The following is a 25524-nucleotide window of genomic DNA, read 5'->3' on the forward strand; positions in this document are numbered from 1 at the left end:
TAACGAGTTTCAAACTGCCTCTGGAAGCAACGTCAGCACAAGAACTGTTCGTCTGGAGCTTCATGAAATGGGTTTCCATGGCCGAGCAGCTGCACACAAGCCTAAGATCACCATGTGCAATGCCAAGTGTTGGCTGGATTGATGTAAAGCTCGCCACCATTGGACTCGGGAGCAGTGGAAACGCGTTCTTTGGAGTGATGAATCACACCATCTGGCAGTCCGACGGACAAATCTGGGTTTGATGCCAGGAGAACGCTACCTGCCCGAATCCATAGGCCCTTTCCTGTTTCAGCATGACAATGCCCCCGCGCACAAAGCGAGGTCCATACAGAAATGGTTTATTGAGATCGGTGTGGAAGAACTTGACTTGCCCAGACAGAGCCCTGACCTCAACTCCATCGAACACCATTGGGAACTCAGAGATGTTGACCAAGCAACATGTTAAATCATACTCTATCTCTGGTCCTTATTAAGATCATCGTTATCTTTCCGCCATGACACATTCCACAGGTTCCTCATACGCAACGTCAAACCACTCGTGTCATGACGGAAAAGGTCACATGTGGAACTCTGATACCTTCACTCCCCCCTACGTCCGGTCCATCCTACATCACTGATGTTTTTTAATGGTTTTACTCTGAGGGGAATAGAGGGTGGGTGTATGGGAGCATGAGTTGTTGATTCCACTCTATGTACAGATGAGAATAGCATTCACCGACATACTAAGGAGGTCTGGCTTCTTCTTGAAATGGTAAACTAGATTGCAATGGACTTGAAAAAGGTCAAATGTACTAATTTCCTTTAGTCTACTTCATTTTTTCAAGATTGTCAGGCCCGAGGTTAAATCATCACACCAGACTGATCACAGTCTCTGCTTGCTTACAGTACGAGTGTGCATTATTTATTAGGCCTTGAGTTCTGCGCTGGGAGAGGCTCACAATTAGTGTGCCTGTGTGTGAAGTCCATATGAACATCACCCTCAATGACACATGACCTAACTCTGTGTGCTAACAGTGGTGCCCACAGCTGGCACTCCAAGGAACTGTGGCACACTTCCCAAGGTTGAAGACTGATCATTACTTGCTTCATTGTACTGTAGGTCTACTTCAGGAGATGATGTTCTTTGCATAATCAATAGTTATATTTTTATGCCATGAACTAACAGACAGACAGACACACACACACACACACACACAAGTCAGTTGGAATCAGCCACAAGTATGTACATTAGCCTACACAACCTGCCATAGCCTATAACACATATACTACATACTTTAGATATGTACAGGCAGCCTAATGGACGGGCAGCCTAATGGAGGGGCAGACTAACTAGATTAAACTGACACTTGCTATGTTTACAGTGCTTTTTTCAAGTAGCATATTATAATATTCAATGAAAGAGGCTTGCCAACAGATCTATTCCGATCATCATCTATAATGATTAGGATGACAATGATGAACTATGGGCCGTTCGCATTTGTGGAGACCGACAAATAACTTGTCAGTGGCGGTAGGCTACTAGGAGGAAGCAGGCAGTACGTGTGCAAATCACTGTTGCGCGTAATCTCATACTCGCCTGCTAATTTTTACTGGAAGTATTTTGTGTACTATTGTGAACGTCTATGTATCCGGGCATTTCACCGTGTATGCAAACTTTACAGAGCTAAAAGCATCCTCCACTCTCTTTGTCCACTGCAGCCCATTCTGCATGCGGAGCAGATCGGACGTGGAAATTGTATCCTTCGCTCAATCCAAGGAATATATTTTGAACATACGTGATACAGAAGCCGGAGGGAGTTCACTCTCTGGACTGGAACAATGTTTCTCTTGCAGTATACAGGTATGTTAAAATGTACGCTTATTCCGTCCCTCAATAGGCTACATTAACCTATATATCGCTGCCTCTGTACTGTTGTAGGTAGCGAGAGCGCACTCCGTTCCATTAACGTTGGTTCTGCATGACTCGCGGAATGAATGATAGTAAAACAATGACGATTTTAGAATAGAGTCGTGTTACTTATTTGTTGACATCATAGGTTCAGGAATAATAACTGAAATAGCCTACACCACGATAAGAGTGACGGAAGCAAGAAGACCGCGTGCGCAAATGTGCTAGCAGTCGTTCCCGGGGGTTGACAGGGTTTGCTGGTCTATGGTTTGCTGAGACGCCTGGACACAACCCATATATATCCCATTCCATTTATCCCTATCGCAAATTATGGATGTAGATTAAATGGGGAAATGTCCATATATAGCTGAAACAGAACAACTACTAGTATGCACCTGAGCACACCTGACAAGCGAAAGTCTGCGGCTGGCGCGTCATCCTAACCGCTTGCATTTGTCTTAATTAAATAACCTTCTTTAACTTTTATTGAATCTGCCCTCGCACTTGGCATTTCTCACATGTCGTGTCTTTTTTCTATCATGACAAGTAAATTGGACGACCACCAGCCACAATGTTCACCAAGCTACATGTAACTGCCAAACTAATGGAAACACTTAAGTAAATGCCTAGCTGGCAATGAGGAATCGGCCCAGAAGCGGCCCTCTTCCGGTGAGCCGGAACTGATTGAATCGGTGGAGAAACTGGTTTGGACTCGGCTGGAATCAAAATCGGCCCAAGTACATCGGGTCCGTTTCTGTGGAAGCGGCTGGATGCACATTTGAATAAATGGATACAAAATTACCCGATTTAGTAATTTTAAATATTACTATTATACATTTTATACATACAAATTATACCCATCCACAAAAAAACATGTTGTCTCAGCGGAAACACCATACATCTGGTGTTAGCGTGTCAACGTGCATGCGCCTATCCTGCCACAGAAGTCGCTACAGCGCGATGGGACAAGGACATCTCGGCTGGCAAAACCCTCCCCTAACTAGGACTACACCGGGCCAATTGTGCTTTGCCTCATGGATCTCCTGGGTGCAGTCGGCACAGGTCTCGAACCAGCATCTGTACAAACGCAGTTTGCACTGCCATGCAGTGTCTTTGACCGCTGGGAAGTTCCATCCATGTAGTTTTTAATGCTTATCAATTGCTTTTTACAAAGTATCAAAATACTAAAATACTACACTGGACTTTTAAAGAATTTCATTTAAATGTTTATTGTATTTTTTGATCACAGAACAATGAGGAAAATATGGAAAAATACATAAATAATACAATGTTAATTATATAAAGAAGCCTGTGTAATCATCTGCCAGAGAGTAGCCCCAATCGGCCCGAACCCCAAGTAATACATTTGGGCCAGATAACTTACACCGGAATCAACACGTGCTCAATTCTCTCAATTCCTAGCCATAAGTAATACTGCCGAAAGCGGCCCAGACTCTGGCCACATGACTTCGGCCGAGTCTGACTCTCAGCCGAGTGCCCCGACTCTCAGACTGAATTGGCCCAGATCCACTGTGTTAGCTGGGTGAGGGATACAAAGTATAATGTTCCTGATCCATTGTTCCTGAGCTAATTAAGCACTTAACATCCGATCATGCTTAAGGTTATGAATACAAATGCTGGCAGGCCATTATTTTAGCTACCATGGTTATGCCTCCATATGATGACAGTGCCCTCATCCACAGGGCAGAGTGGTCACTGGATGGTTTGATGAGCATGTAAACCATATGCCATGGCCATCTCAGTAACCAGAGCTCAACCCAATTCAACACTTATGGTAGATTCTGGATGGGCGCCTGAGACAGCGTTTTCCACCACCATCAACAAAACATCAAGTAGATTCTTTTTGTGGAAGAATGGTGCCGCATCCCTACAGAAGGTTAAGAGTTCACCGACTACCATAGACGAGCTAAGACTCCCTGCCCTTTTCATTACACTATGATCAGAGCCGGCTGCAGACAATGATCAGCTAGGGGAGTCTGAAAATACACCCCCCCCCCCCCCCCCCCCCCACACCTTGTAGGCCTACCCAGTATTGGATGATTGGCTTGACAATCTCCAAATGTAATTCAACTTGTTGGGGGTTTTGTAACAGTTGTCGCTTTCCATTCATCAAATGACAGCTGCACAGTTTGGATGCTGGAATTATATTTTTGATGAATGTGCACAGGTAGCCTACAGGAGACATTTGAAGTAGCCTAATAAGATTCAAATGTGACTGGTTGTGTTTATGCCACACAGTAAAGGTAATACTTAAGAGTTAAATGACAAATATTTAGGCTGTATTGAAGTGTTAGGTTCTAGGTGGCGAGGAATAGCTGCTCGGATTGGAGAGGAGGCAGAGTGTGTATTAAGCTTTCCTGATTAACTGGGGCTGCTGGGAGCATATGTGGCCACACTATTATAGGACAACTTGGGAGAATGATGATCAGCAACAGACAGCACATCTCACCATTAGAAGTAAAAATACAGCCAGACTGGTCTGCTACTGTGCTTTTCTAGACCTAAATTGTTACGAGTAAACCCACAACTATTCCAAATGGAATAGTTCATCAAATGACATTTTCACTGCAGATTACAGACTACAATTGAGTACTCACTTGAAAACAATGATAAAATGATTCATTGCATTGTGACATATACACTGGGAGTCAGGAAGCAGGTGCAGAAGGTAAGTTTAATGATCAGAAAAGGCATACAAACAAAACAGGAAAAGCGTACTGAACGTGAACAAAACCAATACTGCCTGATGACTAAGGCTACTGAGGGCTAAATAAAGGGAGAGGAATCAAGGTGATGATGAGGTCCAGGTGTGCATAACGATGGGGAACAGGTGTGCGTGATGATGATTGCCAGGACCGGTGGTTAGTAGACCGGCGACTTTGAGCGCCGCAGCGGGAGTAGGCATGACAGTGGTGTTATAGGCTAGTCTATGTAATATATTTGTATTATCCCTAAACAAATTAAATAGGGGAGCTTTTTGAGTTACGTGTCTCATGTCTTCACTGTTCTTTCATGCTCAATGATGCACCTGGCCTCTCCACTGCCTATCAGCTATTCCTCTTTGTTTAGGGGAATTTATATTGAAAATTGGTGCAATTAGCACCGAGATGCAGTGCCTTACACCGTACCCAAATAGGCCACGTGCCATCGAGCGCAAATTGTTTATCCCCCCCACACCAAACGCGATCACGACATGCAGGTTGAAATATCAAAACAAACTCTAAACCAATTATATTAATTTGGGGACAGGTCGAAAAGCTTGCAGTTGCTAGCTAATTTGTCCTATTTAGCTAGCTTGCTGTTGATAGCTAATTTGTCCTGGGAAATAAATGTTGAGTTATTTTACCTAAAATGCACAAGGCCCTCTACTCCGACAATTCATCCACACATCAACCAAATCGTTTCTAGTCATATCTCCTCCTTCCAGGCTTTTTCTTCTTTGGACTTTATATGGCGATTGTCATAGTTACCACGACCGACCGAACTCAGTTCATCTTTAACCAATGAGGAGATGGCATGTGGGTATCTGCTTCTATAAACCAATGAGGAGATGGGAGAGGCAGGACTTGCACCGCTTTCAGTCTCACAAATAGAACTGACTTCTATTTTAGCCCATGGCAACGAAGACGCTCGTTGGCGCGCACAAGCGGTGTGGGTGCAATAATTGAATAACATGCATGTTTACATTTATTTTGCAATGCTTGTGCACGCGGTCAGCATGTTAGACCACTGCGCCACTCGGAAGCCCAGGTAAGCATAGGCCAGAGGTGGGACCAAGTCATTGTTTTACAAGTCACAGGTAAGACTCAAGTCCCATGTCAAGTCTCAAGTCAAGATCGACAAGTCCCAAGTCAAGTCTCAAGTCCTAAACTTTGGGTTTTGAGTCCTAAATAAGTCAGTGTGCTCTTCACCAAATTTAATACCATTTCATATTTTTAACAACGGTAAGATTTAGTATATTAAATTTACACTAATCATGAATGCTTTTAAAAATATATTTAATTTCCAAATAAACTTTATATTTCCATGGAAATACATGGGTAGCCATGAGAAAGACACATCAATATGGCAACAAAAACTAAATATTGTAGTGCTCTCTCTCTCTCTCTCTCTCTCTCTCTCTCTCCAGATATACTCTAGACACCTAAAACAATCCTGCTATAAAGTTACAATCCTTTATTAAAAGGTACATCAAAACAACTGCTACTAAACTTCAAGTAGTCCTACAATGTCTGAGAATTTTTTTTATCCCAAAGATGGGAGGTAAAACCTGAACATGGAGACTGTGTGTTTGTGTGTCTGTAATGCATAAACAGTTTCATTTCTTCTCTTATCTCAGTGCCCTATGATGCATTGTATTTGCAAAGACCAAATTCCATAAAAGTCTGTCAGTCATTTGTGCACGATGAAGCCACAGTATGATGCCACCATGGCTGAAGGCACGCTCCACCGGAGCACTGGAGGCACTGCCATGAACCTGATGGCCACTCGAGACAGTGAAGGAAGAGCCTTCATGTTCATTGCCCAGAACAAGAGGGCATTTTGTCCTTTGCCTATGTCAAGGTAGTGACTTAGCTGTAGTGCTGGAGTGGTCTCAACAACTTCTGTCTCTTACAGTATGCTGCAAACAGCCCTTCTTCTTGTCCAAGTCTATGGTCCTCTTGCTCTTCCTCATCAACAAGAGGCACAGCTTGCTCAGTCCCTGCAGCATCTTGCAGAATCAGTTCTGGCAAAACATGTAAAAGCATAGCAGAAACAAAAAGGCCGGTATAAGAGTATTGGTGATGCAGTGGGTTAAACTGAATAATTATTATTGTTGCAGTCAATTGGATCAAATTACGAGAAAAACTTACATTAAACTCAATATTTACCTTTCACTCTTTGTGCAACCTCCTCCTTGACCAGCACATGTTGCTCCACCCACATCCGAAGAAAAAGTTGGATCCAAGGCAGCTGCTTTGAGGTAAACTGGATCTGAAAAGGGGGCAGTGATTCCAACTTGTGTCCTGGACATTTTCACATTGATGAAGATTCCAAGAAATCTTTTGTTCAGGGATGCCTGGAGACTTCTGACCAGGCTGCTCAGAAAATGTTCCAGGTGGTGATTCAGGAACAGGACAGAGGGAACAACAATACCTGTTGCTCCAAATGGTTTCAGGATGTCCACCAACTCCTTCAACCTATTCCCCTCCCATACTCATCTTTCGGTCGGGCCAAATGTCCACTGTGACTGAAACTTGGTCTGCGTTGCTCAACTGAGTTTTCAGTTTTGAACTTCTCGCTGTAGCGAGGTTCTCTACTTTTGATGTCAATGTTCTGCGACACACTGGGCTGTACTTACTGTCAACCACTGACAGAAAGTGACAAACTGTGGTTTTCCACAATAGACAGACGCAAGTTGCAATCGATAACCATGTCGGACAGTATTGCAGTGTTGATAGCTTTCTGATGAGGATGATTCATGCTGTACTGCCCTACACAGGTCTCCATGAACTGTGAGTTTGGAGACTTGTGGTTGACTTGTGACACTTGTTCATCTGGAATTGTTCAAATCTGTAAGAGGAAAGCATATTAAAAAATTATTGAAAAGTAAAAAAAAAAAAAAAAAAGTTTTGGGTGACTACAGCGTAGACTTTATATCCGAAAATAATAATTTTGGGTATCATCTTTCCAAGTGCTCCATCTGAATTCACCCGCTGACGTCCATCTGCACTGCCACTCGCAACCTTTTGTCTGCTGGCACAATTTGATTGGCTGCTGTCCGATTCAAACTGTAATCCGTTAAATGAAAAGTTGATGTGCTGCACACTTTTTAAAATATGATTTTTCATATTTGGGCTTGGGGGAGGGTATCAAGTCAGTTTGAGTCAAAAGGCTCAAGTCCAAATGAAGTCACAAGTCATTGGTGTTAAAGTCCAAGTCAAGTTGCAAGTCATCATATTTGTGACTTGAGTCTGACTCTAGTCCAAGTCATGTGACTCAAGTCCAAACCTCTGGCATAGGGTACTTTGTAGTTGACATTGAATTGATAACATTTAATTGAAGGTTTTTGGGAAATCCTTTCCATCTACCAGAAGATTTTTCATTAGGGTCATCGCTAATGGCTACACAAAGTGGTAACTCACTTATGCCCAATAAAAACAGTACCAGTGCTGAGCAATTAATCAACATTTCATTTTTTGGGGTGTTATTAAACAAGTAATTGACCGACGTTGGTTCAATTACTTGAATAAAATTTAGTTTGTTTTTTGTTGAGCTCATCGTGCTGTTTCTCTAGAGAGAAATAATTAATGAAAGAAATCAAGTCAAGATCTATGTGGGACGCAGGGCTTGTTATGGTGGTATCAATGATTCGGGAGACAGGCGCAGGAATGCGTAAGAGGGTTTTTTATTAAGCCCAAATTACGACGTGCTGTGTAAAGGCACAGGGACGAAGACCAAACAAACACGTAACAAAACACAGGGTAGAAACACAAAACAAAAGAGTGAGGAGTACCTAAAATAAATAACACACGCGCACAATGATTAACACAGGACGAGAGACAGTTCGTGAAAGTATGCCTAATCTACTTTGGAGAACTAGTAAATTGATTTTGTCAGACAGCTCTGCAGTAGGCTTAGGCAGGCAAGCTAAAAAGGATGACAAAAGACAGTGCAGTATGGGGAGTACATCATGTATATTTTTTCTTTATTTTTCCTTATTTAATCTTTCACCGTTATTTAACCAGGTAGGCTAGTTGAGAACAAGTTCTCATTTACAACTGCGACCTGACCAAGATAAAGCAAAGCAGTGCGACACAAACAACAAAACAGAGTTACACATGGAATAAACAAGCGTACAGTCAATAACACAATAGATAAAAATAAAGTCTATATACAGTGTGTACAAATGGCGTGAGGTAAGGCAATAAATAGGCCATAGTAGCGAAGTAATTACAATTTAGCAAATTAACACTGGAGTGATAGATGTGCAGATGATGATGTGCAAGTAGAAATACTGGTGTGCAAAAGAGCAGAACAGTAAATAAATACAATATGGGGATGAGGTAGGTAGATTGGATGGGCTATTTACAGATGGGCTATGTACAGCTGCAGCGATTGGTTAGATTAGTTAGTTAGTGCTATCCATGATCCTTGGGACGTCCCTACCCTAAACCATGACCCTAATCTTAACCCCTACCCTTACCCTAACCAAAACTCTTACCTAACCTTCACCCTAACCTTAACCCTTACCTTAACCATGTTAATTGTCAACTTCAATGGGGTGATGTCCGAGTTGGGATGACCCAAGGATTCCGTTTAGACTTTTACGTGTAATTACCGGGGCAGCATACTCAGTCTTCAAATTAACATGCTTTCTCTGCTTCACTCTTGCACTCTGTCTCGGCTGTTGTCAAGTTTTTAGCCTCCGCTGTTTCTGACCATATGGAATTTACTCAACATCTCTCACCTTTCAATTGTGGAAAGTGAAGAGTAATTGCAGAGTCGGCATGCAATCAGAGATGAGTGGAAAACATTCAGTCATTAATTATGAAAGGAAAACATTTTTCAGACGGAGCAGCCTGTAGTCCAAACAACTTGAGTTTGAATCAAATATGGCACTGTAGCCTACAAATAGGTTGTGACTAGTGAGCAGTTTTTTTGTCCTTCGCTATACTTGAGGTTTCCAGTCTTTCTTAAGGAATATCAATGGAATAACTGTAATTATAATGTATAAAAAAATTGTAAAAAAATTACTTACCACATGATCTATCTTTTTTAATTTATGTGTACTTACATACTTGTAACAATGCTTATTTATTTTGCCCACATTGTTACCCAATTAGGATGACAGAATAGCCTATAGGCAATAGGAAATAGCCTATTGCTTGCTCCCACCTCCTCCCGTGGCCAGGGCACAAACATCTAGTGAGCATCTGTCAATTACCTTGTACCCTGCACATTGACTCGGTACTGGTACCCCCGTGTGTATAGCCATGTTATCGTTACTCATTGTGTATTTATTCCTTGTGTTATTATCTTTATTTCTATATATGATTTATCTTTCTTTAACTCTGCATTGTTGGGAAGGGCCCGTAAGTAAACATTTCACTGTTAGTCTACACCTGTTGTCTACGAAGCACCTGACAAATAAAATGTGATTTTGATTTGTCTGAGTGAATCAAGGTTGATTAATCTAGTGAGCATCTGTCTGAGTGAATCAAGGTAGATTCATCTAGTGAGCCTCTGTCAGAGTATATCAAGGTTGATTAATCTTGTGAGCATCTGTCTGAGTGAATAAAGGTTAATTCATCTAATTTTATTTGTCACATGCGCCGAATACAACAGGAGTAGAACTTACTGTGAAATGCTTACTTACAAGCCCTTAACCAACAATGCAGTTTTAAGAAAATAACAGTTAAGAAAATATTAAATAACTAAATAAACGAAAGTAAAAAATAAAAAATAACACAATAAAATAACAATAGCAAGGCTATATACAGGGTGTACCGAGTCAATGTGCGGGAGTACAGGTTAGTCAAGGTAATTGAGGTAGGGTAAAAATGGGTAGCCATTTGATTAATTGTTCAGCAGTCTTATAGTTTGGGGGTAGAAGCTGTTAATGAGCCTTTTGAACCTAGACTTGGCCCTCCGGTACCACTTGCTGTGCGATAGAAGACCGAACAGTCTATGACTTGGGGGGCTGGAGTCTTTGACACTGCCTAGTATACAGTGGTTCGTCCTTTAAAATTTGCAGCGTACTGCAGCACAGCTTGCGTGGTGCCGCAGAATTCTATGGCAGGTTATTTAAGTGCCAACCACTGGTACCATTCATACAAGTTAGTGCTAGTTTTACCACCAGAGGACATTTTTGAGAAGCATTTGATAGCCTTCAATAGTGACAGTACTAGAGAATTTAAAACCTTTTTTTTAAGAACATAGTATATGGGACTGATTTTAAGACATTTTGCATAAATTAATGGGCTATTAAAATACTGTACATGGTGTCCAGGTCAGGATAACCAAAACATTTCTTTATTAAAGACTATCAGCAAGAATGTTTGTACTTATTTATTATGATCCAATGCCATGAATGAGTGAGTCACTCAGCTTTACGTAGGTGCCGCTATATGACTGTGCCATCAACTTGATAATATTTAACGATATTATTACGAGGTTATTTATTTTCCAAAAAAATGAAAGTGAGCGATTGTAATCTGAATAAAAGCTCAAAATAATATTTGTAAAGACCAAAACATTTGTTTGTTTTTAGAGGGAGAGAAACGCTGGGCCAATTGTGCGCCGCCCTATGGGACTCCCAATGACGGTCGGATGTGATACATAATAGTGGATACAGCTGGAGAACTGCAAGACAATTCCATTGTGTTCCACTCGGGAGCCATGACCAATATGACCAATATGTATTGTCCTGCTAATAACAGGGTTAATAATCAATCTATGAGAATATCCAAGAGGCTTTTATATAATTCTAAATTATTATTAATAATAATAATCGCTTTCTTTTAAAAAATTAAAATATTTTGAAGATTATTTAGTTTTCGAAGAATGTAACATGAGTGCAAAAAAGGCCATTCTTGAACATGGGGTGAGACATTGTTACTAATTTGTAAATAAAGCCAGTTTGTTACTTAGAATGATCTATTTATGTTTTTAGAGGGAGAGAAACCAAAAACCTACAGTCATCTCATGGGTCTACCAGTCAAGGCATTGAACCAGCATCTGTAACAACACAGCTTGCACTGCTATGCAGTGTCTTAGACCATTGCGCCACTCAGGCACTGTCCATCTTGACTGGTCGGGAGTGGGCTTCACTACAACATTAAGAGCAAAATAATCCTAACAAAATAAGATAAGAAAAACCTTAGTGTAACAACAGTTTTAGTAAGTAATACTGAAGTTGTGCACAAGTTTCTATTTCGGTTTATTTCGCCCATTCATTGTCAGTTAGAGACATAGTATACCCAAAAGCATAATTAGTGCTGTAACTCCCCCTTGCGCTGGTCTGGAGCAATGAAGTGGTGACGCAAGGTACTGTACTAAACCTAACATTACCTCTAAGTACTGCAGTTTAATCACAAAACCTTTAGTGGAGCAACCACTGTAGAGGTCCTGGACGGCAGTAAGCTTTGCGCCAGTGATGTACTGGGCCGTACGCACTACCCTCTGGAGCGCCTTACGGTTGGATGCCGATAAGTTGCCATACCAGGCGGTGATGCAACCGGTCAAGATGCTCTTGATGGTGGAGCTGTAAAACTTTTTGAGGATCTGGGGAGTCATTCCAAATCTTGTCATTCTCCTGAGTGGGAAAAACATTGTCGTGCCCTCTTCACGACTGTCTTGGTGTGTTTGGACCATGATAGTTTGTTGGTGATGTGGACACCAAGGAACTTAAAGCTCTCGACCCGCTCCACTACAGCCCGTCGATATGAATGGGGGCGTGTTCGGCCCTCCTTTTCCTGTAGTCCACGATCAGATCCTTTGTCTTGCTCATGTTGAGGTAGAGGTTGTTGGTGCCTTCCTATAGGCTGTCTCATTGTTGTCGGTGATCAGGCCTACCACCGTGTCATCAGCAAACTTATTGATGGTGTTGGAGTCTTGCATGGCCACACAGTCGTGGGTGAACAGGGAGTACAGGAGGGGACTAAGCACGCACCCCTGAGGGGCCGATGGCAGATGTGTTGTTGCCTACCCTTACCACCTGGGGGCGGCCCATCAGGAAATCCAGGATCCAGTTGCAAAGGGAGGTGTTTTGTCCCAGGGTCCTTAGCTTAGTGATGAGCTTTGTGGGTGCTATAGTGTTGAACACAGAGCTGTAGTCAATGAACAGCATTCTCACATAGGTGTTCCTTTTGTCCAGGTGGGAAAGAGCAGTGTGGAGTGCAATTGAGATTGAGTCATCAGTGGATCTGTTGGGGCGGTATGCGAATTGGAGTGGGTCTAGGGTTTCTGTGTGATGGTGTTAATGTGAGCCATGACCAGCCTTTCAAAGCACTTCATGGCTACAGACGTGAGCGCTATGGGGCGGTAGTCATTTAGGCAGGTTACCTTAGTGTTCTTGGGCACAGGGACTATGGTGGTCTGCTTGAAACATGTAGGTATTACAGACTTGGTCAGGGAGAGGTCCAAAATGTCAGTGAAGACACTTGCCAGTTTGTCCATGCATGCCCTGAGTACACGTCCTGGTAATTCGTCTGGCCCCGTGGTCTTGTGAATGTTGACCTGTTCATCCGACGAGCATCAGAGCCGGTGTGGTAGGATTCAATCTTAGTCCTGTATTGATGCTTTGCCTGTTTGATGGTTTGTTGGAGGGCATAGCAGGATTTCTTATATGCATCCGGATTATTGTCCCGCTCCTTATAAGCAGCAGCTCTAGCCTTTAGCTCGGTGTGAATGTTGCCTGTAATCCATTACTTCTGGTTGGGATATGTACGTTGTAACGGCTGTCGTCGGGAGAAAGAGACGACCAAGGTGCAGCGTGGTAAGTATTCATTGTAATTTAATCAAGAATGAATACTGAAACAAAAAACAATACACGACAAACGAACAGTCCTGAACGGTGCAACAAAACACAGAACAGAAAATAAACACCCACGAAACACAGGTGGAAAAAGGCTACCTAAGTATGATTCTCAATCATCAGACAACTAACGACACCTGCCTCTGATTGAGAACCATACTAGGCCGAACACAGAAACCAACAGAAAAACAAACAGACTGCCCACCCCAACTCACGCCCTGACCATACTAAAACAAAGACAAAACAAAGGAACTAAGGTCAGAATGTGATATACGTATGGTCACTGTGGGGATGACGTCATCGATGCACCTATTGATGAAGCCGGTGACTGAGGTGGTATACTCCTCAATGTCATCGGATGAATCCCAGAGCATATTTCAGTCTGTGCTAGCAAAACAGTCCTGTAGTTTAGCATCCGCTTGATCCGACCACTTTTGTATTGAGCGAGTCACTGGTACTTCCTGCTTTAGTTTTTGCTTGAGTGAATCAAGGTTGATTCATCTTGTAAGCAATCAAGGTTGATTGCTCCCTCTGAACACGATGAAGAAAAGGTCCACCATGCACTCTGACAGCCGTTTACCATCATACTGTACAGCTCCTCAATGTTCAATGGGGAGGGCATCTGTAGATTCCTCATAATGGAGTGAGAAGGAGAGAAAGGGAGGGAGCCATATGAATTTGAGGAGCAATGAGAACGAGAGTGCTGCAGAGAGACGGAGCATGTTTCAGAAAGATCTTTCTGATTTGAGTTCACTGTGGCCCCAGGATAATGTTGCTGTGGAATACATGGGGAAGACGGAATGCAGAGAGAAACATTGTAAAATGTGAGGAGATATGGCAGCTTCGGAAAATTGTATTTTTTTAATGTGGAGACTGAGGTTCAAATTTGCTAACAATTCAGCAGAAAGTGTACTTGTTGTAGTCATAGCTTTAGGGAAAAGAGAATCAGCATATTGAAATATGAGTCAGAGATAAAGAAAGCTCTTTCTCTGTGGATACCTCTAGCAGTGTGTGGGAACAGGGGTTTCAGGGGTGTACACTGCTGAAGGGGTGTAAAGCACACTCCTCCTAATCTTGTTATGGTTCTTTCATGAGGGCTTAGAGGCCCCAAAAAGAGATGGGCTCTTTCAGGGTTACTATAGAGTTGCTATAGATACAAGCCTCATTCCCTGTCATATTTGTGGCTACTGGCTATTTGCTAGTTTTTGCCGCCATGTTGTAGAGGGAGTAGTAGGATTAATGGTCTTGCCCCACTGCAAGTAGTTCATTATGAACTCTAAGGTGTTCCAGCTACTGTATTTGGTCCCTTAGGAGTCTCTACCAGATGCATCTCAGAGACAGAGGTGGGTTTCCACTCTAGAAAGAACCCCCAGCTCTACTCAAATCAAATCAAAATCAAATCACATTTTATTGGTCACATACACATATTTAGCAGATGTTATTGCGGGTGTAGGGAAATGCTTCCTAGCTCCAACAGTGCAGTAGGACCTAACAATTCACAACAATACACACAGATCTAAAAGTAAAAAAATGGAATTAAGAAATATATGTGACCAGTGATTCCATGTCTATGTACAGCCTCAAAAGTTTGGGTTGAGTAACGGGGTGATAGCTGGCTAGTGATGGCTATTTAACATTCTGATGGCCTTGAGATAGAAGCTGTTTTTCAGTCTCACGGTCACAGCTTTTATGCACCTGTACTGACCTCGCCTTTTGGATGATAGCGGGGTGAACAGGCCGTGGCTCGGGTGGTTGATGTCCTTGATGATCTTTTTGGCCTTCCTGTGACATTGGGTGCTGTATGGGTCCTGGGGGGGAGGCAGTGTGCGTTGGGCAGACCGCACCACCCTCTGGAGAGCCCTGCGGTTGCGGGCTGTGCAGTTGCCGTACCAGGTGATGATACAGGATGTTCTCAATTGTGCAACTGTAAAAGTTTGTGAGGATCTTAGGGGCCAATGCCAAATTTCTTCAGCCTCCTGAGATTGAAGAGGCACTGTTGCGCCTTCTTCACCACACTGTCTGTGTGGGTGGACCATTTCAGATGTACCCAGGGAACTTTAAGCTTTTCACCTTCTCGACTGCAGTCCCATCGATGTGGATAGGGACACGCTCCCTGTGCTGTCTCCTGAAGTCCACAATCAGCTCCTTTATTTTGTTGACATTGAGGGAGAGGTTATTTTCCTGGCATCACTCCGCCAGAGCCCTCACCTCATCCCTTTAGGCTGTCTCGTCATTGTTGGTAATCAGGCCTACTGCTGTTGTCGTCTGCAAACTTGATAATTGAGTTGGAGACGTGTGTGGCCACGCAGTCATGGGTGAACAGGGAGAATAGGAAGGGGCTGAACACGCACCCTTGTGGGGCCCCTGTGTTGAGGATCAGCGAAGTGGAGGTATTGTTTCCTACCTTTACCACTTGGGGGTGGCCCGTCAGGAAGTCCAGGACCCATTTGCACAGGGCGGGGTTCAGACTCTGAGTGCTTGGATTGGGATGCCGTCTGCGCCGGCAGCCTTCCGAGTGTTAAACCGCTTAAATGTCTCACTCACGTCGGCCACGGAGAATGAAAGCCCACAATCCTTGGGAGTGGGCCACGTCGGTGGCACTGTGTTATCCTCAAAGCGGGCGAAGAAGGTGTTTTGCTTGTCTGGGAGCAAGACATCAGTGTCCGTGACGTGGCTGGCTTTCCCTCTGTAATCTGTGATTGTCTGTACACCCTGCCACATACTTCTTGTGTCTGAGCCATTGAATTGCGACTCCAGTTTGTCTCTGTACTGACATTTTGTCTGTTTTATTGCCTTACAGATTGAATAACAACACTGTTTGTATTCAAACATATTCCCAGTCACCTTACCTTGGTTAAATGTGGTGGTTTGAGCTTTCAGTTTTGTGCAAATGATGCCATTTATCCACAGTTTTTGGTTTGGGTAGGTTTTGAATAGTCACAGTGGGAACAACACAGCCTATACACCTTAGACCTTAGCACGGGTACTTCCTGTTTGAGTTTCTGCCTATAGGAAGGGAGGAAAATTCTGATTTGCAGAAGGGAGGGTGGGGGAGGGCCTTGTGGTCATCCCGGAAGGGAGCGTAACAGTGGTCGAGAGTTTTTGAAGCATGAGTACTAGAGGCAATGTGTTGATAGAATTTCGCTAGCGTTTTCCTCAATATTGCTTTGCTTAATTAAATCCCCAGCTTCAATAAATGCGGCCTCAGGATATGTGGTTTCCAGTTTGCACAAAGTCCAGTGTAGTTCCTTGAGTTCCGTCTTGGTATAAGCTTGAGGGGGAATATACACGGCTGTGACTATAAACGAAGAGAATTCTCTTGGGAGGTAATACGGTCGGCATTTGATTGTGAGGTATTCTAGGTCGGATGAACAAAAGGACTTGAGTTCCACTACGTTATCACAATCATTTTATGAGTAGTTAATCACAAAACATACACCACTACCTTTCTTCTTCCCGGAGAGTTCTTTATTCCTGTCTGTGCCATGTACGGAGAACCCAGCTGCCTGTATGGACAGGGACAGTATATCTGGAGAAAGCCATGATTCCGTGAAACAAAGTATGTTACAGTCACTGATGTCTCTCTGAAAGGATATCCTGGCCCTGGCCCTTGTCTACTTTATTTTCCAGGGACTGAACATTAGTGAGTAATATACTCATTAGCAGTGGATGGTGTGCACACCTCCTGAGTTGGACCAGAAGTCCACTCTGAATACCTCTTCTCTGACGGTGGCATTTTGGAGCAGCCTCTGAGATAAGTTCAATTGTCCTGGGGGGTACGAACAAAGGATCCAATTCAGGAAAGTTGTATTTCTGGTCGTAATGCTGGTTACCGCTGCTCTGATATCCAAAAGTTATTTCCGGCTGTATGTAATGACACCAAAAACTTTCTGGACTAATAATGTAAGAAATAATACTGAGAAGTTGCTTAAGAGCTAGAAGCAGAGCTGCCATTTCATTACTCATATCAGCGTTCCATCAAATCAGTGACCATTGTTTTAATAATTGATTGTCAGAAGCAATTCCTCCTCTTTCCATCAACATCTTTATTTTATTTCCCCTAACTTCCATCTCAGTCTGATAATGGACACATGGAGTGAACCCCGATTTAGATAAGCTAAGACTTTAAGTGTTTTAGCACCTCTGCTCTTAAGACTTTGAGAGATCAAGTTCATTATTTAATTGCAATGTAACGCATATTATTGTCATCATCATCTGTACTTCATCTGAAGTACAATTGTTTTTATTTATTTAACCAGGCAAAAACAAATTCTTATTTACAATGACAGCCTAGGAACAATGGGTTAACTTCCTTGTTCAACAAGCAGAATGACAGAATTTTACCTTGTCAGCTCAGGGATTTGATCTAGCAAGCTTTCAGTTCCTAGCCCAATGCTCTAACCACTAGGCTACCTGCTGCCCCAATCCAACCTTTATTACATCGAATTGATTGTGCTGACCAACAATTACCTCTTTTAGGGGGTAGGCTAGTCAAGCGAGATAGTACTCTGTCTGAATTTGTTTATATTACTGATTAGAAAGTCTAAGCATAGGGATTTACCATATTTCCAATACTTCCCTGATTCAAAGCTCATTTGAATGCACCCGGCCTCCTATATTAGAAAGCAAATAATATACACTGCTCAAAAAAAATAAAGGGAACAGTTAAACAACACAATGTAACTCCAAGTCAATCACACTTCTGTGAAATCAAACTGTCCACTTAGGAAGCAACACTGATTGACAATAAATTTCACATGCTGTTGTGCAAATGGAATAGACAACAGGTGGAAATTATAGGCAATTAGCAAGACACCCCCAATAAAGGAGTGGTTCTGCAGGTGGTGACCACAGACCACTTCTCAGTTCCTATGCTTCCTGGCTTATGTTTTGGTCACTTTTGAATGCTGGCGGTGCTTTCACTCTAGTGGTAGCATGAGACGGAGTCTACAACCCACACAAGTGGCTCAGGTAGTGCAGCTCATCCATGATGGCACATCAATGCCAGCTGTGGCAAGAAGGTTTGCTGTGTCTGTCAGCGTAGTGTCCAGAGCATTTGAGGCGCTACCAGGAGACAGGCCAGTACATCAGGAGACGTGGAGGAGGCCGTAGGAGGGCAACAACCCAGCAACAGGACTGCTACCTCCGCCTTTGTGCAAGGAGGAGCAGGAGGAGCACTGCCAGAGCCCTGCAAAATGACCTCCAGCAGGCCACAAATGTGCTCAAACGGTCAGAAACAGACTCCATGAGGGTAGTATGAGGGCCCGACGTCCACAGGTGGGGGTTGTGCTTACAGCCCAACACTGTGCAGGACGTTTGGCATTTGCCAGAAAACACCAAGATTGGCAAATTCGCCACTGGCGCCCTGTGCTCTTCACAGATGAAAGCAGGTTCACACTGAGCACATGTGACAGACGTGACAGAGTCTGGAGACGCCGTGGAGAACGTTCTGCGGCCTGCAACATCCTCCAGCATGACCGGTTTGGCGGTGGGTCAGTCATGGTGTGGGGTGGCATTTCTTTGGGCGTTGCTCGCCAGAGGTAGCCTGACTGCCATTAGATACCGAGATGAGATCTTCAGACCCCTTGTGAGACCATATGCTGGTGCGGTTGGCCCTGGGTTCCTCCTAATGCAAGACAATGCTAGGCCTCATGTGGCTGGAGTGTGTCAGCAGTTCCTGCAAGAGGAAGGCATTGATGCTATGGACTGGCCCGCCCGTTCACCAGACCTGAATCCAATTGAGCACATCTGGGACATCATGTCTTGCTCCATCCACCAACGCCACGTTGCACCACAGGCTGTCCAGGAGTTGGTGGATGCTTTAGTCCAGGTCTGGGAGGAGATCCCTCAGGAGACCATCCGCCACCTCATCAGGAGCATGCCCAGAATTTGTAGGGAGGTCATACAGGCACGTGGAGGCCACACACACTACTGAGCCTCATTTTGACTTGTTTTAAGGACATTACATCAAAGTTGGATCAGCCTGTAGTGTGGTTTTCCACTTTAATTTTGAGTGTGACTCCAAATCCAGACCTCCATGAGTTGATAAATTTGATTTCCATTGATAATTTTTGTGTGATTTTGTTGTCAGCACATTCAACTATGTAAAGAAAAAAGTCTTTAATAAGAATATTTCATTCATTCAGATCTAGGATGTGTTATTTTTGTGTTCCCTTTATTTTTTTGAGCAGTGTATAATAATAAGAATGCCTTTCCGCTGTTTCGCTGTAACTGAGTTTCTTGTTTTCATACTGCTCTCCTCACGGTGGACAGGTATGCAGATTTTCCACTTCTCCAGCTCTGTGGATTGGCTAATTGAAAGATGTGGTATCCAGGGCTGAGGAACGATGTAACTGATCATTGCTAATGCAACAAACCCTGCTCTATCCCTGATAAGGAGACTCACTGTTTTGTGACCTGCTGGGTAAGCGATCTGAGGACTATTTTTATGTTTGTTGTGTTTCATGTCGGAGGAGGCCATTTTACTATGTGATGAGAGTAGTTAGATATTCATCCTCTCTGCCAGTTTCAACTCCCAGTGGAAATGAGATGTAAGTATGGAAACAATAAAAGTAAACAGAGGCAGTACATTCTATTTCAGCAGGTGCTGTTTAAATATATGTTTTTTTCTGATTCAATGGATTGGAGCACCATCTAACTGGACACTGTTATATATATTATTGTGGTGATATCAACCATTGAGCCCTTCCCCATCTGTTGAGCAGATGTTGTAGATTTTGTTGTAATAACGTAATTAAGATTCTATCAATGCCTCACCAGTCTTGCTTAATCTGTTGGTTGCTGGTGTAATAGTTGTTGTTTTACTTCCTTTGTTCCGATATCTGTGTCGGGTAGAAAACCCATCTGGGTCGACCTGATTGTTCAGCCGTGTGGGCCAGGCTATTCCAGATGAGCGATTGAGGAGAGAATGGTTTTTTTGTGTAACTGGAATTGGTTCAGTTGAAGGGTGTGTAGGAGTGTGTGGCAGTCAGATCCCTGAGAGCAGCAGCAGTCAGCCAGCCGCTCGTCTGGTCTAAAGCAGTGGAGGGAGCGGCATGTCTGTCTGGGAAGGGAACGTCTCAGGATCAACTTTGGGGCTCTGTGGAGCACAAAAACCACCTGATTGAGGGAGGCCTCTGTACTCAAGCACTTTGAGCCCCAGATTTGGGCTCAGGTCTCTGCAGTAGGGTTAGTGGGATAGAGACGTATTGCTATTGAATAAGGCAGAATTGAGGCTGTATAGCTATAGTTTAAAACCTTACTGAAGGTCTCACTGAGGAGGATGGAGGGAGATGAACTTTTCACCAGGGAGGATCATCTTCTCTGCTCCAATGGAACCTCTCTGCATCTTTCTTCTCACTCTCAAGGTCAACAGGAAGAGGCTTTCACGCTTCCACGTTTGCCTCAGCATTTTCCTGAGCCTGCTAATTTAACACCCCTGGGTGGAGGTGTGACCGGCTCAGCCACAGAAAGATGGATCTGTTCTGTATGTATGTGACACCAACATAAAAACACAACCCCAACAAAACACAAGTGTTCACTATACCGTTTTAGTAATTGCACCCCCATCAAAGCCCACTGTTCACTCTAGTATGGTAGTGTGTACTACTAAGGTCCCTAGCTGCTCTTGCAGAGCCTTACAGCAGCACTCTGGATGAAGGAGGAGTGATCTCTCTGGGTGAACCAGTAGCAATGATGTTGTTTATCACATTCTCTGCACAGTGTTCTCTCCAGAGATAAAGTGTTGCTCATGCATTTTGTTGTTGCTCATGCACTTTGTTGTTGCTCATGCACTTTTTCCCTTCCCAACACTGCCAGGAAAAACTATTTGAAGTAGCACAGTATGTCATGATGAATCGCCAGAGGGGTGCAAGACACATCTCTGAGTGTGCCTGTGTATCCTCCACTGACTGAGAAGGTACCTGCATATAACTGCTGGCTAAGTACAGATCAGGGTAAAACAATCACCTATTCTTTACTAATGTGTGTGCAACCAAATCATTTTTTTTTTACATAAAGGTTGCATTTTGCATGAGTATTATATGATAGTCTTTAATTTTAGAGGCAGGAAAAATTACCATAATTTTGCATGCTCATTTAGTAGTGAGTAATATATTGTGGCGTAAAGCACGGATTTAAACCCTCTTGACCAACACTTGTCTCATTACATTGACATGTTGAACATAGAGGAAGCAGAGGTTGTGGTTCAGTGGTTAGGTCCAGGGAACTGAGTTGTCCACTGAGATTGCCTGTCTGGAAAGCAGCCATCATTTTACAGTAATAGAGATGGAGAGCCTAGATCTCCATCGCCCCTGGTTTAGAAGGGAGAAAAAGCTCTCAGAAAAAAAATGTAAAGTAATGAAAAACAAAATGGCACCAGAAAAATGGATGCATCATGAACCAGAATGCATTATTAATACAATAGCAGAGAAGCTCTCAGGATGATGTGTTCAGTCTACATGGACACTGTGGCATTGAATAAAGGACATCTCTCTCTCTCAGTGAAAGACTGTTTGTCTTTATTTCCCCCTGGGAAATCATTTCAGAGTCCATGGGCTGTTTGCACAGAAAGTCCTCCAGACTTTTAGAGTACATTTACATCAAAAGTTCTGTTTACGCCAATAGTCACTCAGTACCTCTGTGAATGTTCAGACGAGAGTGAACCACAGAACTCTAGTGCCCGGTAGTTTTCCATTTGCTTCAGAAGGTATTTGCGTTGAATCTTATTTGGCGTTAACACACACACACACACACGTCTACCTACCCCCACTGTGAAGGGTCTTTCATGAACCTTGAAAAACTCAAAATTCATACATTTGGAGAAGCTATGAAGGCCCCTGTGTTTGATTGAAGGCAACAGGAGCTCAATGTAAGGCCTGTACTTGCCTGTTTACTGCATCCAGCTCGGTTAATAATGGGCTGCCTTTACTGAACACATTTTACAGACTAATGTTTGTTCAGCTACTTTTTTCTCTTCTTGAAGAATGAGAGGTCAGCCTGGTTTATTGCCATTTCTATTTTAGACCAGTGAAATGCATGCTCAGGTCAGCAGGATGCTTGAGGTCAAGTTCGGACCTCCCCTGGCCTGTTTCTGACTGAAGAATTGAGCTTAATTAGAATTGAGAATTTAGAATTGAACTCTTTAGTTCACAACCAGTCTGATCATGTCTCTTACCATTTATAGCCACTTGTGCAATATTGTAGCTAGCTCATTATTTCAGTTCTAAAATGTCATCATTGATCTCGTATTGTCATTAGGTTTAATCTGTTTTGCACAATAGACATGCTAGACTCTAGAGCTTTGTATTTTTTTTGTAGAAAATTGGCAGTAAAGTTTTTATTTATGTTACTGTTATTGGTTAAATTTTTCCGTATTATTAGTTGCAGATATAACGTTTTGGCCTTGTATTTTTTTATTTCACCTTTATTTAACCAGGTAGGCAAGTTGAGAACAAGTTCTCATTTACAATTGCGACCTGGCCAAGATAAAGCAAAGCAGTTCGACACAAACAAAAACAGAGTTACACATGGAGTAAAACAAACATACAGTCAATAATACAGTAGAAAAATAAGTCTATATACGATGTGAGCAAATGAGGTGAGATAAGGGAGGTAAAGGCAAAAAATAGGCCATGGTGGCGAAGTAAATACAATATAGCAAGTAAAATACTGGAATGGTAGATTTGCAGTGGAAGAATGTGCAAAGTAGAAATATAAATAATGGGGTGCAAAGGAGCTAAATAAATACAGAAGGGAAAGAGGTAGTTGTTTGGGCTAAATTATAGGTGGGCTATGTACAGGTGCAGTAATCTGTGAGCTGCTGTGACAGCTGGTGCTTAAAGCTAGTGAGGGAGATAAGTGTTTCCAGTTTCAGAGATTTTTGTAGTTCGTTCCAGTCATTGGGAGCAGAGAAGTGGAAGGAGAGGCGGCCAAAGGAAGAATTGCTTTTGGGGGTGACCAGAGAGATATACCTGCTGGAGCACGTGATACAGGTGGGTGCTGCTATGGTGACCAGCGAGCTGAGATAAGGGGGGACTTTACCTAGCAGGGTCTTGTAGATGACCTGGAGCCAGTGGGTTTGGCGACGAGTATGAAGCGAGAGCCAGCCAACGAGAGCGTACAGGTTGCAGTGGTGGGTAGTATATGGGGCTTTGGTGACAAAACAGATGTCACTGTGATAGACTGTATCCAATTTATTGAGTAGGGTATTGGAGGCTATTTTGTAAATGACATCGCCGAATTCAAGGATCGGTAAGATGGTCAGTTTTATGAGGGTGTTTGGCAGCATGAGTGAAGGAGGCTTTGTTGCGAAATAGGAAGCCAATTCTAGATTTAACTTTGGATTGGAGATGTTTGATGTGAGTCTTAGGAGTTTAGTCTAACCAGACACCTAGGTATTTATAGTTGTCCACATATTCTAAGTCAGAACCATCCAGATGCTACACATTTGAAAAAAGTTCTTAAAAAAAGATATCCTTATTTTTCTCCCATGTTGTGGAAGCTTGGCGAATTATAACAGTTTTGCTATTTTCAAACAACTCTCCCCCCTCCTTTCCCCACCCCCTTTCTCTACAATCCTAGAGTCATTCCCCTTTGCACGCTCGCTCCCTTTCGTCCTACAATGTGTAGATTTGTTTACATAGGCATAGCTACCTACCTAGGCAGCCATTTTATATGGCTACAGCAGCAGTCTACTAGCTAACCACTGGACACAGAATTTCAGGTGATGAAGTGAAATATAATGGTATAACTCCAAAAAGTAGTTGTATTGTCAAACCATATGGCAATGTTGTACTTTCAATTTGTCAACTTGCTGTGATGTGTTCTGTCGGTTCCCTTGCTAGTCTTGCTAGCTTGCTAACATTTGCAAAACCAAAGCTAGTTGAGACTATTGCACATCTAGCAAACTGCAATAGTTTCAACCTCGTCAAGTTGTTTTGTAATAGCCAATGTATGTAAGAAAGTATTTCACGTAGTAGCACATATAACATCTAGCTAACACCATTCATTGTATGCTTTAGTGGAAATTCTGTATTTACCAAATCATGAGAGCAAACCACACACAAGTCAGAGTTATCATAAAGTCCATCTTTAATTATATGAGCTCCATCACAAACCCTGTGACTCTCAAATCAATTCAGTGTCTATAAATGAATTCTCTGAGAGTGCTTACAAAACAGTTCTTAGTTTCATTTATAGCCAAGACACACCCATCTCAACTCACATGACGAATAACAGATCTTAGGAACATTACAAAGGAAGACTTTACTTGAGAGAGGAGTATCCCATAGCCAGACAGCATTAGCTATAAATTATTGTTCAGTTTGCTCTCCTAAAAAGAGGTTCTACTTCTCGTTCTTGGTACAACATAGTACCAAGACATTAGGATATATATCAATTGTCATTTTAGACACTCCCATTCTGGACAAGTTCACGGAGACAGTGCCTGGCACACAGACATTGTGGAGCCAAGAGATCATTGGTTCCCCCTCAATCATCCCTTCACATGGTTTAAAATATATGTTTACATATGAAGACAAGCTTGACCTCTCCCCTCTCTGCAGCCAAAGTAACTGAACCCTGACAGAGAACAGAACTGCAACCGGCCAACAGTATTATCCAATAATTATTATTATTATCCATTATCTCACATAAGCATGCAATAAAAATAAAACATCTTATCTATGTTACCCAACTATTCTGATTAATCCTCAACAATGCGCAGGTTGCGTTGGAAAGTGTTGATGGCAGTCAGACTAGCAGGGCAAGAGGCAGGGTTTGTCACGTTCATCATAACGAGGAGACCAAGGCCCAGCTTGATATGAATACATACTTCTAGACTTAACGAAGACCACTAAACAAAACGACCGTGACGCTAATACAACAAGTGCTGACATGCAACTACACATAGACAATAACCGACAAACCCAAAATGGCAACCTAAATAGGATCCCCAATCAGAGACAACGATAAACAGCTGTCTCTGATTGGGAACCAATTCAGGCCACCATAGACCTATAATAAACCTAGACTAAGAAACACCCCTAAATATACATATAACCCTAGACTGGACAAACAAGCATACCCACCCTCGTCA

The 25524-nt window shown here is 42.8% G+C and overlaps 1 protein-coding gene across 1 annotated transcript in view; it reads left to right on the forward strand.

Moving 5' to 3' along the window:
- Window positions 1-1593: 1593 nt before the first annotated feature.
- The window catches only part of LOC110487749 (ecto-NOX disulfide-thiol exchanger 2-like), a 354612-nt gene continuing 330681 nt past the window's right edge, over window positions 1594-25524 (forward strand). The window contains exon 1 of the mRNA XM_036943160.1: window positions 1594-1840. The gene's annotated coding sequence lies outside the window, so the exon portion shown is untranslated. The remainder of the gene's footprint in view (window positions 1841-25524) is intronic.

The sequence above is a fragment of the Oncorhynchus mykiss genome, chromosome 14, assembly GCF_013265735.2.
Source record: "Oncorhynchus mykiss isolate Arlee chromosome 14, USDA_OmykA_1.1, whole genome shotgun sequence".
Lineage (NCBI taxonomy): Eukaryota > Metazoa > Chordata > Actinopteri > Salmoniformes > Salmonidae > Oncorhynchus > Oncorhynchus mykiss.